Source organism: Chiloscyllium plagiosum, unplaced genomic scaffold (assembly GCF_037043375.1).
Source record: "Chiloscyllium plagiosum isolate Xiang-an unplaced genomic scaffold, Cpla_swu_hap1 HiC_scaffold_45, whole genome shotgun sequence".
NCBI lineage: Eukaryota > Metazoa > Chordata > Chondrichthyes > Orectolobiformes > Hemiscylliidae > Chiloscyllium > Chiloscyllium plagiosum.
In genome coordinates this window covers 21,815,697-21,829,754 of record NW_028270183.1, presented here as the reverse complement: position 1 = coordinate 21,829,754, position 14,058 = coordinate 21,815,697, and the positions used below count along the sequence as shown (strand labels likewise).

Below are 14,058 nucleotides of genomic sequence, written 5' to 3'. Positions count from 1 at the left end.
ACTGGCTCTTAACTTCATTACAGTCCTGATTCAAACATGGACAAAACAGCTGAATTCTGAGAGTGAGGTGATGGTGACACCCCTTGACATCAAAGCTGCATTCGACTGAGTGTGGCATTAAGGCAAAAATGCAAAGTCAATGGGAATCAGACAATAACTCTCTGACAGTTGAAGTCATACTTGGCTGAGAAGGAAGATGGCTGTGGTTGTTGGAGGCCAGTCATCTCAGCTGCAGGAGTTACTTAGGGTTGTGTCCTAGGCTTAACCATCAATGTTTCGGCAATGATCTTCCCTCCATCATAAGGTCAGAGGTGGGGGATGTTTGCTGATGATTGCGCCATTCACCAATTGTAGGAGAGTGAAGCAGTCCACACTCAAATGCGACAAAACCAGGCTTGGTGGCCAGCAATGATCATACCACACAAGTGGCAGGCAATAACAATACCCAACAAGAGAACTCCAGTTCAAATCCCAACATGGCAGATATTGAAATTTGAATTCAATGCAAAACCAGAGTAATACTCTCATGAGTTAACTACATTACCATGGGTCTGGAGTCATATGTAGGCTACATAAGGTTGGCAGATTTTTCTTTCTTAAAGTGAAGGGAAATTTGCACTGGTTAACCTTTTTTTTCCTTTGAATAACAATCAATAATGGTTACAAGGTCACCATTACTGACAATTTGACACAACAATTAAATGAGCCGAAATTCAGATTACACCAACTGTCACAGTGGGATTTGAACCCCTGTTCCCCATATCTCAGATAGCAGACATAGATAGAGATAGCCACTATCTCTTCTTAAATAGATCTGTGCATTGCACCAGCCTGAGCACTCCCTTTCTCAAGATTATCAATGTCCTCCACATTGTTCATAATAATTGTGTCATGTGCAAATTTTGGAAGTCTGCCTTGTGTAGCCAAACAACTTTAATCAAAGACAGCACCAGTCCTTGTACCAATCATGGGGGAGTCATACTGTACACCTTCCACTAGACTGAAAAGCACCATTCACCACGACCCTTTGTTTCCCATCAGTCAGCCTTAAACATGTGCATGTATCTGCATAAATTATGGCATCAGACTTTGATCTACATATAGTCTGTCAGGTAAAGTAAAAACAAGAACGTGCGTTTACAGAATGCCAGTTTTCAAGATTCAGAATGCTCCAAGGATAATAACGTCAACAGCAGTCGCTGTGATTTGGAAATGCCATCATCAATTTGCTCACAGCAAGCTCCTATGAACACTAATATCCAAAACAAGCAGGTCATCCGTTTCAGGGCAACTGGCTCAAGGGTAATTCCTGGCCAGCACTATGAAAGAATTCCATTGTTGGAACTGCAAAGTGATGTCCAGCTTCAAAGGACAGACTGGGCTTCAATTGAACCCATCAGCCAAAAATGGTACCTCTGACAGCGCAACTCTCTAACAGCAGCATCCAGACAGTTGAGATGCCAAACAGTTCCAAGTTAAAGAGTTCAGGAGAAGGTCAAACAGGGAAAGCGTGACATTCCACTCCAGTGAACTTGGGCCCAGAATTCTCATCTCTCAGCTCGTCAGCGCAAAATCCAGGTGCCGATATAAAGCTGGCCCATATATAACACGCTGCTTCTCTTGCTAAGACCTGAACTCACTGAGGAAGGCCTTTGATGTGCTGGTCACACTTCCATTGCAAGTATCAACACCTTTATTAAAGATTACAATTATGTGTTGCTGCACTCACATTCCAATAAACCAAAGCAGCTGCTTTGTCTTGACACTGAGAAATATGTATCTGGCAAATGGAACAGATGTGAGTGGGTTTTAAAAGCTTTAAATGGAATGGAATCAATATTAATCTCACAGCAGGTAAAATGACACTAAACGTCAGAGTCAGCTGAGATCTAAGCCCACGACAGCAAATGTTTATTCTCAAACTTTGAATGATATTCATGAGCTCACTGCTGACACTAGCCAGCTTCCCTTCATCCTTGACTTTCGACAGACCTCATAAAACTAATCAGGCAGGCAAAAGTGAGGACTGCAGATGCTGGAAACCCGAGTTTAGATTAGAGTGGTGCTGGAAAAGCACAGCAGGTCAGGCAGCATCCGAGGAAGCAGGAAAATCAACGTTTCGGGCAAAAGCCCTTCCCGAAAAGCTTTTGCCCGAAACGTTGATTTTCCTGCTCGTCGGATGCTGCCTGACCTGCTGTGCTTTTCCAGCACCACTCTGATCTAAACTCATAAAACTAATCGGCTATACCTGAAAAGATGTGTTTTGGTTACAAACTGATATTTTTCTTTGCTCTTTCATGGGGTGTGGGCATTGCAGTGAAGGCTAGCATTTGCTGCCCATTTTGTTATTGCCCTTGAACTGAGGGCAACTAAGAGTCCACCCCATTGCTGTGGGTCTGGAGTCACATGTAGGCCAGGCCAGGTAAGAATGGCAGATTTACTTTCTTAAAGGACTTTAATAAACAAGATGGATTTAATGACAATTGATGAAGCTTTGTACTCATAATTATTTCTAATTCCACGTGCAGTAATTGAATTTCAATTCTACCAGTTGTCAGAGTGAGATTTGAATCCCTGTAACCAAAGCCTTAGCTTGGGCCCATGGATTGCTAGCTCGGTGACCATTTGCAAACACGTTTAGAGAGATGAATGTGTGTCTGAAAGACTGGTGTGAGAGAAGTGGTGATAAAGTGTTTCAGTGGTTAGCACTGCTGCCTCACAGCGACAGGGTCTAGGGTTTGATTGCAACCTTGGGCCATTGCCTTTGTGGAGCTTGCATGCTCCCTCCGAGTCTGCGTGGGTTTACTCCAAGTACTCTGGAGTCCACAGTCCAAACATGTGCAGTTAGCTGGATTGGCCTTGCTAAGTTGCGCCATGATGTGCAGGCCAGGTGGGTTAGTCATGATTAATGCAGGGTTATGGGTTAGGGTAGTGGGTGGGTCTGAGTGGGATGCTCTTCAGAGGGTCAGTGCGGACTCATATGGGCTGAATGGCTTATTTCTGCACTGTAAGGATTCTATGATTCCATGTGAATTCTGGCTTGTGAGGCGCTAGCACCAATTCTGGGAAAAGTGGGATCTGTACTGTTGGGACAGTTTTCACCTGAACTGTCCTGGGACCAGTGTTTGTGTGAATGACATAACTAGGGAATGACAGTGGGCTTTAAACTGAATAGTGAGGAGCAAGGTCCCAAGTTTGGGAAGCTGTGGTGAATCGAAGAGTCAGAAAAAGGCAAAGAAGGGAATTAATGTGGAATTGGCAAACAGGCAATAACAGCAAGGGTCAGACAACACAGATCCTAGAGAAAATTAGCAGATAAGACTCGAGGTTACAAAAATAATAAAAGGACAAAACTTAAGACACTGTATTTGAATGCACGTGGTGTTTGAAACAAAATAGGTGAACTAGTAGTATAGATTGAGATAAACAAGTATAACCTCGTGGCCTTTGCTGAGACATGGCTGCAGGATGACCCAGACTGGGTCCTGAATATTGAGGGAGATGTGTCTTTTTGAAACAATGGGAAGCAAGGAATCGATGAAGAAAACTGCTTCGTCTATTAAAGATGATAAATGTGGTATTAGCAAAATAGATTGGAAAATTGCTAACGTTACTCCTTTACTAAAAAGGAAAGGAGGCAGAAAGCAGAAAACTATAGGTCAGTTAGCTTAAAACCTGTCATTGGGAAAATATTAGAAGCCATTATGAAAGATGTTATAACAGGGCCACTTGGCTACATTCCAGAGTAATCAGTTACAGCCAACGTGGTTCTGTCAAAGGGAAATTATATTGAACTAATTTACTGATGTTCTTTGAAGAAGTAACTTGTGCAGTAGACAAAGGGGAACCAATGGATGTATTGTATTTACATTTCCAGAAGGGATTTGATAAGGCGCCACATCAAAGAAGCTTGCGGTACAGGGATAACACGTTAACATGTACAGAAGATTGGTTGATTAATATAAAACAGAGTAGGAGTAAGTGGGTCTTTTTCAAGCTAGCCGGATATCATGATTGGTTTGCCACAGACATCAGTGCTGGGGCCTCAACTGTTTACAATTTATATAAATGATTTGCTTGGAGTAACCAAAGATATAGTAGCTAGATTTGTTGATGACACAAAGATAGATAGGAAGGTGAGCTGTGTTGAGAACTTAAGGAACCTACAAAGTGATATGGACAGGTTAAATGAATGGGCAAAGATCTGACAAATCGACCACAATGTGGGAAAATGTGGAGTTGTTCATTTTGGCAGAAGGAATAAAAAGGAAGCATATTATCTAAATAGTGAGAGGTTGCAGAGCTCTTGGATGCAGAGAGGTCTGGGTATCCTAGGACATGCATCACAGAAGGTTAGTACACAGATATAGCAATTGATTTGGAAAAATAATAGGATGTTATGTTTTAATGAGAGGGGAATTGAATGCAAGAGTAGGAAGGTCATGTTTCAATTATATAGGGCGTTGATGAGACTCCATTGGGAGTATTGTGAACAGCACTGGTCACTGTACGGACAGAAGGATGTTCAGGTGTTGGAAGCAGTTCAGACACAGTTTACTAGACTGATACCTGTAATGAGAGGATTGCCTTATAGGCCAGCTCTGTATCCTCTGGAGTTTAAAAGAGTCAGAGGTGACTTCATTAAAACATAAAATCCTGAGGGGACTTCACTGGGTGGATGTTAAAAGGATATTTCGAGCAATAAGGGCTGTAGCTTAAAAATAAGGGAGCGCCCATTTAAATCAAAAAGAGAACATTTTTTTCTCTCAGAAGAATTCAGAATTTCCCTTCTTCAAAAGGCAGTAGATGCAGAATCTTTAAATATTTTGAAGGCAGACATAAATGGATCTTGGATTATCAAGGGGTTGAAAGATTGTCATGGGATATATCGAAATGTAGAGTTGAGGTTAAAATCAAACATGATGTTATTGGATAGTGGAAATGGGCTCAAAGGGCTAAGTGGCCTTCTCTTGTTCCTTGTTCATATTTTCATAGTGACATTATTACTATGTCATCACTTCCGTTTGCTCTTCATTTCTGCCGTTTGCCAGTTTGCTCTTTCGATATAAAACCAATGCCTTTTTCTATAGGCCTTTACAAGCCCTCTAAATACATATGGAGATAAAGAAAAAAGTGAGTCTTGATCGTGTTTTCAAGGAGGAGTGAGACTCCAAGCAAGGTTTGGGTTTTGTTTTCTGGGAGCTCAGTAGAATCATACAATGCTGCAGGATTGAAGGAGTCCATTTGGCCCATCAAGCCTAGATTGGTTTTTGAAAGATCGATCTAGTTGGTCACACTCCCCGTTTTTATCCCCATTACTCTGCAACTTTATTTTCAATTTTGACTCTTAATTCAATTCACTCCTAGATGCGATCATTGCACCTACTTCTACCACCTGGATTCCAGATCGTAACAACTCACTGGGTAAAGACAAACATTACCCTGATCTTCCTTGTGGTTCTTTTGATATTCAGGTTTAAGAAATTTTAACCATCTTAGTCATGTTCACAGAATCATAGACCCCTTTCAGTACGGAAGCAGGCCATTCAGCCCATCAAGTCCACACCACACCTCCGAAAAGCATCACACCCAGACCCATCCCACTATCCTAACCCTGCATTTCCCATGACAAATCCAACTAACCTGCACATTTTGGGCGAGGAAACTGGAGCACCTCAAGGAAACCCACATAGACACAGGAAGAATGTGTAAACTGCACAAAGTCAGTCGCTCGAGGGTGTGATCGAACCTAGGTCCCTGGTACTGTGAGGCAGCAGTGCTAACCACTGAGCCACGGTGCCACCCCACCATATTGCTGCATTTGTATCTGAGAAGGAGCATACAACTGTTTTTTTTTAAAATTGATTCATGGGGTTTGGTCATCGCTGCTAGTCCGGCATTTACTGCCCATCACTAACTGCCCTGGAAAAGGATGAGTTTAGCCGCCTTTTTGAGCCATTGCAATTCTTGGCATGCACAACACCAATGATGCCATTAGAGAGGGACTTCCAGATTTTGACACGCTGAAGGACCGCTGATATATTTCCAAATCAGAACTGTATCCACTCAGAGGGGAAGGGGAAGTGCTGGTGTTTCCATTTATCTGCCTCCCTCCCTTCTAGGTGGTAAAGGTTGAGAATTGGGAAAAATACTGTCTCAGGATCTCAGCAACTAATATATCCGTATCTTCCACTACTGGTGCAGCAGTGTGCACCATCTATGCAGTAATGCAGCAAGGCTCCTTCTGAAATAACTCCAAAAAGGCCTGTGTCCTGACACCCTTTAGAGAGTCCTTGACACTGATCCAGCTCCCTCAGAACCAGCTCTCAGGCTGAACAGAACTCTGACACTCCTGTTTATATCTGTCAGCCAAGATTTCCTGATAGGACCAGGTTAAGAGCCCCAATCAGGGAACTCCTGTTCTATGAGGTGCACAATTATAATCATAATCTCTACACCTTCGACAGCACTTTCCAAATCGTGAGTCTCATATCACACTAAACAAATAGAAATACTCATGATTGCCATGGGGATGTTGAGTGGCCAGCGTTGGGCAGATAACAGGAAGTGGATACCACTGAGGAAATGAATAAGGACAATACTGTCCAGAAAACAGGAGATTACAACAGGATGGTAATACTGTGGAGGAATCGGACGTTCTAAATCTCAACCAAATTTTCTATCTAACACTTTAAGACAAGTCTGAGAGTTACAATAAGGATCCAGTTGAACCCAAGATAAATACTGAAACAAATACTTTGCAAGATAATTCTGACACAAGGACAAGGGAAAAGTTTTTTAGGAGCAAATTACTGCAGATGCTGGAATCTGTACTGAAAACCAAAAATGCTGGAGATCACAGTGGGTCAGGCAACGTCCTCGGAAAAAAAAGCAATCAAATGCTTTGAGTCTAAATGACTGTTCATCAGAGCTGGCTCTGTGATCTCCAGCATTTCTTGACGTCAAAAGAAAACCTTTCTTCATTTGTACATTAAGAGATTCATTCAAATTCTGGGTCAACTAGGCCAGAGGGGCTTGTTGCAAGTGGATGCAAGGTGGTTTCACTGACATGGAATTTTCCTTTGGTTTAGGTACTGTGAATATAATCTTTTAAATTTATCTCACTTCTTCCAACATAGTCAGTGCTCTTTATACTGTCATGATACAGTTATATAGTCTGTTAAATCTTCTCCATTCCACACAACAACAAGCACTCAGTCTGCAAGAAGGAAAGCTGAAATCAATTCTTACCCCGTCCACACGCTCCCTAGAGCCTTTTAATGTATCTTTCTTCGCATCCACATCATGAATGGAACTAGAAAGGAGGTAGATGAAGACAAAATGACTCCTTGTAGATATCCACTTTACAGGACAGCTTAATCAGACACATTAGCAGTTTACGCAAGGCATGTCATCTCATTAACTCCAGCCTGGATTCAGAGTGCACCATCTTTTTGTTCCCATTCTGAAAAGGGACGTAACCCTCTGAAAACTGAACTGTGAGGAAGGTTTGGTACAGCCACTCATAACTCTCAGGCACGTTCACCTCTCTCTTGGTTATGTGTTTTTTTCTGGATCAATCCTTCTTCTTGGCAGTCAAGTCTCTTTGCAATCTTGCCCCCTTCCTATTTCTGTAATTTGCTACATCTGTTGTGCATGTGCTGTGAAATTACATGAAATTCTAGACCAGAGAGCGGTGTACATTTAGGACAGTTATACAACATCACAGAGTGTGATGTTGTGGTATCTGGGTACACATCTCAGCTTCAGTCTCACTCCCAGTGCAATGGAATCTGTGCAGTGTGTACAGTCAGTCCGTTATGTACATATCATGTACAGTAACATCTGTCAGCATAGAACCCAGATCATGTGAGCCAGTGATAGTACAGCACTGTTAATAAGCTTCCAGACATCTGTCTCATAGAATTCCTACAGTGCGGAAATATGCCATTCAGCCAACAAGTCCACACCAACTCGCTGAAGAGCATCCCACCCAGACTCACCCAACCCTCTCCCCGTAACCCTGCATTTCCCATGGATAATCCACCTAGCCTGCACACTTTGGGCAACTTAGTGTGGCCACTGTACCTAATATGCACATCTTTGGACTGTGGGAGGAAACCCATGCTGACACAGGGAGAATGTGCAAACTCTACACAAACAGTCGCCAAAGGGTGGAATTGAACCTGAGTCCCTGGCACTGTGAGGCAGCAGTGCTAACCACTGAGCCACTGCGTCTCACCAAGAACACAATCTTTGTGGGATATGTTACATGGGTTAACACATATGGAAGTCCATAGGCCAAATCAAAGAGGCAGTGGTGATTGACGCAAGAAACCATGTTATGCTCCTTTCTTTGTGGCACTATTAGTAGCCATCTCTTCATCAGTCTGAACCCTACACCCTGAAATTCCCTCCCGGAATCTCTCCACTTTTCTATCTCACTCTAGTCTCCTTTAAGATACTCAATAAAACTTTCTTCTTTGACCAAGCTTGTTACCTGACTTAATGACTTAATTTCTCCAGATAATGCGAAATTTTAATTTTGATTTGATAATGTCTTGTAACATTGTGTGAGATATTTACCATTTCAGAGGTGCTAAATCAATGCAAATTATTCGTTACTGAAAGGAAGCAACGAGAGGTAACTCATTGGTGTGTGCAAGCTCAAGAAGGTTAATACGCAGCATTGTTTCAACTTCAAGCTCAGATATTAGACAACCACAGGTCTTCATGTATTCACTTCTCTGCCTGAATGCAGGTCCAGCCCAGCACATGATCTGTGTCACTGCAGGGCAGTTTCTGAATGCACCAGATTAGGATGGCCTCTGGAATGAGTACGCAGCATTTTTGAAACATACAAGATTCTTACAGGACTTTGCGGGATCAATGTGGAAAGATTGCTTTCCCTTGTGGGAGAATCTAAGACCAAAGGGTTACAATGCAGAAGGAGGTCATTTGGCGCATCGTGCTTGCATGATTCTTCAAATGAGCATCATGACCTGATGCCAATCTCCTTTCTTTGCCCCATATCCCTGCACACTATGCAGACTTAAACAGTCTCCTTCTGTGCTGCACCATTCCATGATTAAATGGGTTGAATGGCCTGGCTCATCTCTTCATCTGGATAGTTAGGAAGGCCAGTGGAGAGTATTAGTGGCAGAGGTCTTGTTCTTAAAATGCATGAGGACACATCTCCAGGCACAACATGCAAGTGATACAACAGGTGTATTCACTCGTGTTGATTCCAGTCCACTGATAGTGCTAACGCTCATCTTTAGGCCTCAGGCCTGACAGAGCAGTCCAGCTTGGATTCTTCAGTGTCGACACACTCGAATATTAATCCTTTGAAAACCAGACAGGAGTTGGACAGAAAAAGAAAGCAAGTAAATTTAGATCCTTCGTATTACAAAAAAAATAAAAACCCAGAGCTAGTCGATGCCAGCTATGAAATCTGTTTACAATGCTGTAATGAGCAAATAATCAACCACTCTTCAAATTCTGACAAAGGTCCTGCTAAAAAGTGAGTTTTAAAGATCTGGGATAACGGATCGAAGTTCCGGCCAAAATGGAGGTGATTAATGCGGAGCTTTCTCAGCTGAATCTAAGGAACTTAATCATTGTTAAGGCAGAGAGCTGACAGCACCAATCCTCTCACATTTCTCACTGAGTTACCACAGTACATCTCCATCCAATATATCACCCATCTTATGCCTGTGTGCATTTCCATTCAACTGTTTTTCATTATACACAGAGGAACCTCGATTATCCGAATGACACAGGAGGGGAGTATTTTCTCGGATAATTGACTGTTCGAATAATCGAATGCCAGAAAACACAGTTTAGCCAAGCATTGGACCCTTGCGATCTTGCCAGATAATGCGAAATCCAGATCATCAAATGCTGGATAATCAAGGTTCCTCTGTATATATGTTTTATTATTCATTCATGGCCAGGCCAATATTTATTGTCCATCCCATAATTGCCCAGAAGGCCATTGAGCATGAACCTTATTGTTCCTGGAGTCACATGTAGGCCAAACCGGGTAAGGTTGTTCTCTTCCCTGAAGGGCATTAGTGTACCAGATCATTTTCTCCGACAATCGGAAACAGTCATGATCAGATTCTTAATTCCTGGTTTTTACTGAATTCAAATTCCACCATCTGCCATGGTAACATTTGAACCTAGGTCCCCAACGCATTACTTGGGTCTCTGGATTAATAATCTGGTGATAATATCACTAGATCATTTCTTTCTATATTTTCTAATAAGAGTTTATAATTGTAATCATGACCATTAGAAAAATAAATCTTCCACCTGCAGCGGTTCGATGTCATAGAATGTCTTGCTACAGCCCTTTCTGAGGTCAGTTAAGTATCAACTTATAGTTGTGGGTCTGGGTGCAGTCTAGGCCAGACCAGGTAAGGACAGCAGATTTCCTTCTCGAAAGGACATTAATGAACCAGATAAGTTATTATAACAACTATTGATAGTTTCTGGTCACTATAGAGGAGACTGGCTTCCAACATTCAATTGATTTCATTAATTAATTGCACAAATCAAGTAATTGAATGATTTTATAAATTTAATTTAAATTCCATTTCTTATGAGGAAAGATTTGGAGGTGCTGGTGTTGGACACATAATACCAGGTTATAGGGGTAAGTGAGGACTGTGGATGCTGGAGATCAGAGTCAAGATTGTAGTACTGGAAAAGCACAGCAAGCCAGGCAGCGTCTGAGGAGCAGGAGAATCGATGTTTCGGTCATAAGCCCTTCATCAGGAAGACAACACCTGATGAAGGAGCAGTGCTCCGAAAGCTAGTGCATCCAAATAAACCTGTTGGATTATTACCTGGTGTTGTGTCATTTTTAACTTATGAAGAATGGTTGACTAGATTGGACTGAGAAGAATGAGAGCCTTATTGAAACATGTAAGGTTCTGAGAGTGGATTCAGAAAGGTAGTCTTCACCGCTATGGGAGAGTCTTGAACCAGACTGCATCATCTCATAGTTAGGGGTCACCTAGTTAAAACAGAGATGGGGAGGAATTTCTTCTCTCAGTGGGTGTGGATCTGTGGAATTCTTTATTGCAGAGGGTTGTCATTGTGTATATTCAAGGTAGGCAGATTATTAATCAGGAAGGGAATCAAGGATGATGGGGAAGAGGCAGGAAAGTTGAGTTGAGGTTTATCGGATCAGCCATGATGTCACTGAATGGTAGAGCATACTTGATGAGCTGAATGGCCTACGTCTGTTCCTCTGTCTTATGGCTTTCTATCTACCAGCTGGGATGGGAGCCATGACCCCAGGGTCTTAGCGACTGATCTATTACCATATCCCTCTGTTACTCAGTTTAATAGCCAAGAGTTTCTGCTTTGGGTACAATCATTATTCTGGACTCAAACTGTGCAGGTTTTAAGAAATTTTATTACCACTCACTTGCATTTTGCCAAGCATCGTATCTTCCATCATCTCAGCCAATCAGGCAGTATTGATGTTAGCTGATGTGTTCAAAAATGGAAATCTCCACATACAATAGTGTGTACTATCTACACGATGCACTACAGCAACTCACCAAGGCTCCTTATACAGCACCTATCAATTACACGACCACTTCCATTTAGAAGGACAAGGGAGCACCACCTCCTGCAAGTTCCCCTCCAAGTCACTCACCATCCTGATTTGGAAATATATCACCGTTCCTTCACTGTCGCTGGGTTAAAGTCCTGGAACTCCCTCCCTAATGACGTTGCGGGTCAACATGGACTGTGGTGGTTTGAGAAGGCAGCTCAACACCAGCTTGTCAAGGACAGCCTGGGGTGGGCAATAATGCAGAACCAGCCAGTGATGCCAAAGCCTCGTGAACAAATACAAAAGACCTGGCTGAGTCTGAAGAACACAGTTGGAAATTGGTTTATCACTTTAAAAAAAAAGGACTTTTGGTCGGTGGATCTTTTACAGTCACTGTGAGTGCTTTAAATAAATAAAAATGGCCTGAAACAAATTAGATAAGTCACAAAGGTGCATAATATTTAGTTTGTGTATATTAAAGGTAAAATAATATTTTAGAGCTGTTAAAACAGTGCCTACTATGACTGAGGGCCTAAAGAATAAGGTTTAAAGTTAAAAGCCTCTTTGAAGGCATTGTACCTAGTTTAATTGACAGAATTGTCATGGCCCATAATGTGACCTTGAGGGATAACCAGTGTGGTTGGCGTGGCTTTTTTTTAAGTTTAAGAAAAGTCACAGTGTCATGTTTTGATTCAATTTGTGGTTGAACTCCCTCATCTCGAATCAGCTTGTTCGAGAGAACCCACGGTGACAAATCTCTATGGACCTGCCACTCTAGGCCTCTTTTCATGAGGGTGGTGCACAGACAGGAGGCTGTAAATTCAAGTGTGACACGTTTACATACGCAGGTTCCATTATGAAGCTTCAAACAAAGGTCAGAGTGCTTGGCTGTAAAATGGGGATGGAATTACATATGTACTATTTGGTCCAATTATCCAGCTGCCCTCCAACTGCACTTCATTTGTGGACTACACTTAGCACTGACTTCTTTTATTCAATGCCAAGGACATTTCCTGATGTAGTTACACTTTTATTCAGAATCCAAGGTGAAGCTAAGGGTACAGAACGCCTCCTACACTGAGTAAAGGGGAATACAAGGTTAAGTTATCAAGTGGTTTGCAAGGGCGGACTTAGGTATTAAACACCTCTTGACTGAGGGAGGGAAGGTACTCATAGTTTCGATGTCCTGAACGAGCTGTTGTGGGTTAATGTCTAGACTTCAGCAGAGAGAGACAGAGGGAAAATTAAAAAGGGAGAATGTGGAGGAGACAGAGCACATGTTATGGGGAGGGATTGCGAGGGAGAGCATATGAGGGAAAGGGTGCAAGGGAGATACAGCACATGGGAGAGGACACGAGGGAAACAGTGTGAGGCAGAGCATGTGTGACAGAAAGGGTGCATGGGAGATCACATGAGGGAGAGAGCACATGGGAGATCACATGAGGGAGAGAGAGCACGTAATGGAGAGACTACGCCTCCGGGTGAGAGAGCATGTGGGAGAGAGAGACCATGACGGAGAGAGAGGGGACGTGAGGAAGTTAATATGTGAGGAGCAGTGTATGAGAGACAGAATGGGAGAAAATGTATGAGAGTAAGTATGTAGGAGACACCGTTCGACAGAAAGAAAGTGAGCGACAAAGACAACACGCACAGAATCAGAGAAGAGCAAACGCCTGACCCTGGGACTTGCAGAAGATGTGATCAGTTTCCTGGCATTTGCCTTGAAGTTCCCTGTAATAGCATGGAATGTAGCAGGCCGTGTGGTTTCTTTCATTTTTGTGCAATTATGTTACAGCAGCTTGGCTGTAACATTGATATGGAGATAACATGGAATTAAATACTGGAATCCAGGATGTGTCCCGGAGTATCTTGCCTGCTGGAGCAACCTGTACTTCACATTCATGCTCTCGGGAACAGTAGAACATGAAAGCAGCTAACACCAACTCATTGGCAGAGCCCAACCAGCCATTGAATAGGCACAGTCACATCACCCAGAGTACTACAGACCACTGACTGATCAAAACCAGCAGAGAGCATCCTCCCTCATTAACAACAAACCAACCAGCCAGGAATCAGTAAGCTGCTGGGACTACCTCATTACAGCTATCACCACTCGCCTGTACACCAGATCTTCTCCATGACCAATAGTCAGTACTTGGTCCAATCCATAACCAGTCATTGACAAGACATTCAACTGGATGTGCCACATAAACAGAGGAGCTGCAAGAGCAGATCAGAGGCTAGGAATCCTGCAGAGAGTGTCCCAGCTCCTGCCTTCCTAAACCCTGTCCACCATCGACAAGGCACAAGTCAGGAGTGCAATGGAATATTCCCCACTTGCCAGATGAGGGCAGCTCCAATAACACTCAAGAAGGTTGACACCATCCAAGACAAAGCAGTCTGCCTGATTGACACCACATCCACAAATATTCACTCCCTCAGTAGCAGCAGTGTGTACCATCTACAAGATGCACTGCAGAAGTTTA

The 14,058-nt window shown here is 42.8% G+C and overlaps 1 protein-coding gene across 11 annotated transcripts in view; it reads right to left on the bottom strand.

The window, feature by feature from the left end:
• LOC122552175 (adhesion G protein-coupled receptor L1-like) overlaps positions 1-14,058 on the bottom strand; it is a 631,704-nt gene that overhangs the window by 547,669 nt on the left and 69,977 nt on the right. For all 11 annotated transcript variants that reach the window (XM_087983422.1, XM_043694733.2, XM_087983425.1 and 8 more), the window contains exon 2: positions 7,252-7,315. The gene's annotated coding sequence lies outside the window, so the exon portion shown is untranslated. The remainder of the gene's footprint in view (positions 1-7,251; positions 7,316-14,058) is intronic.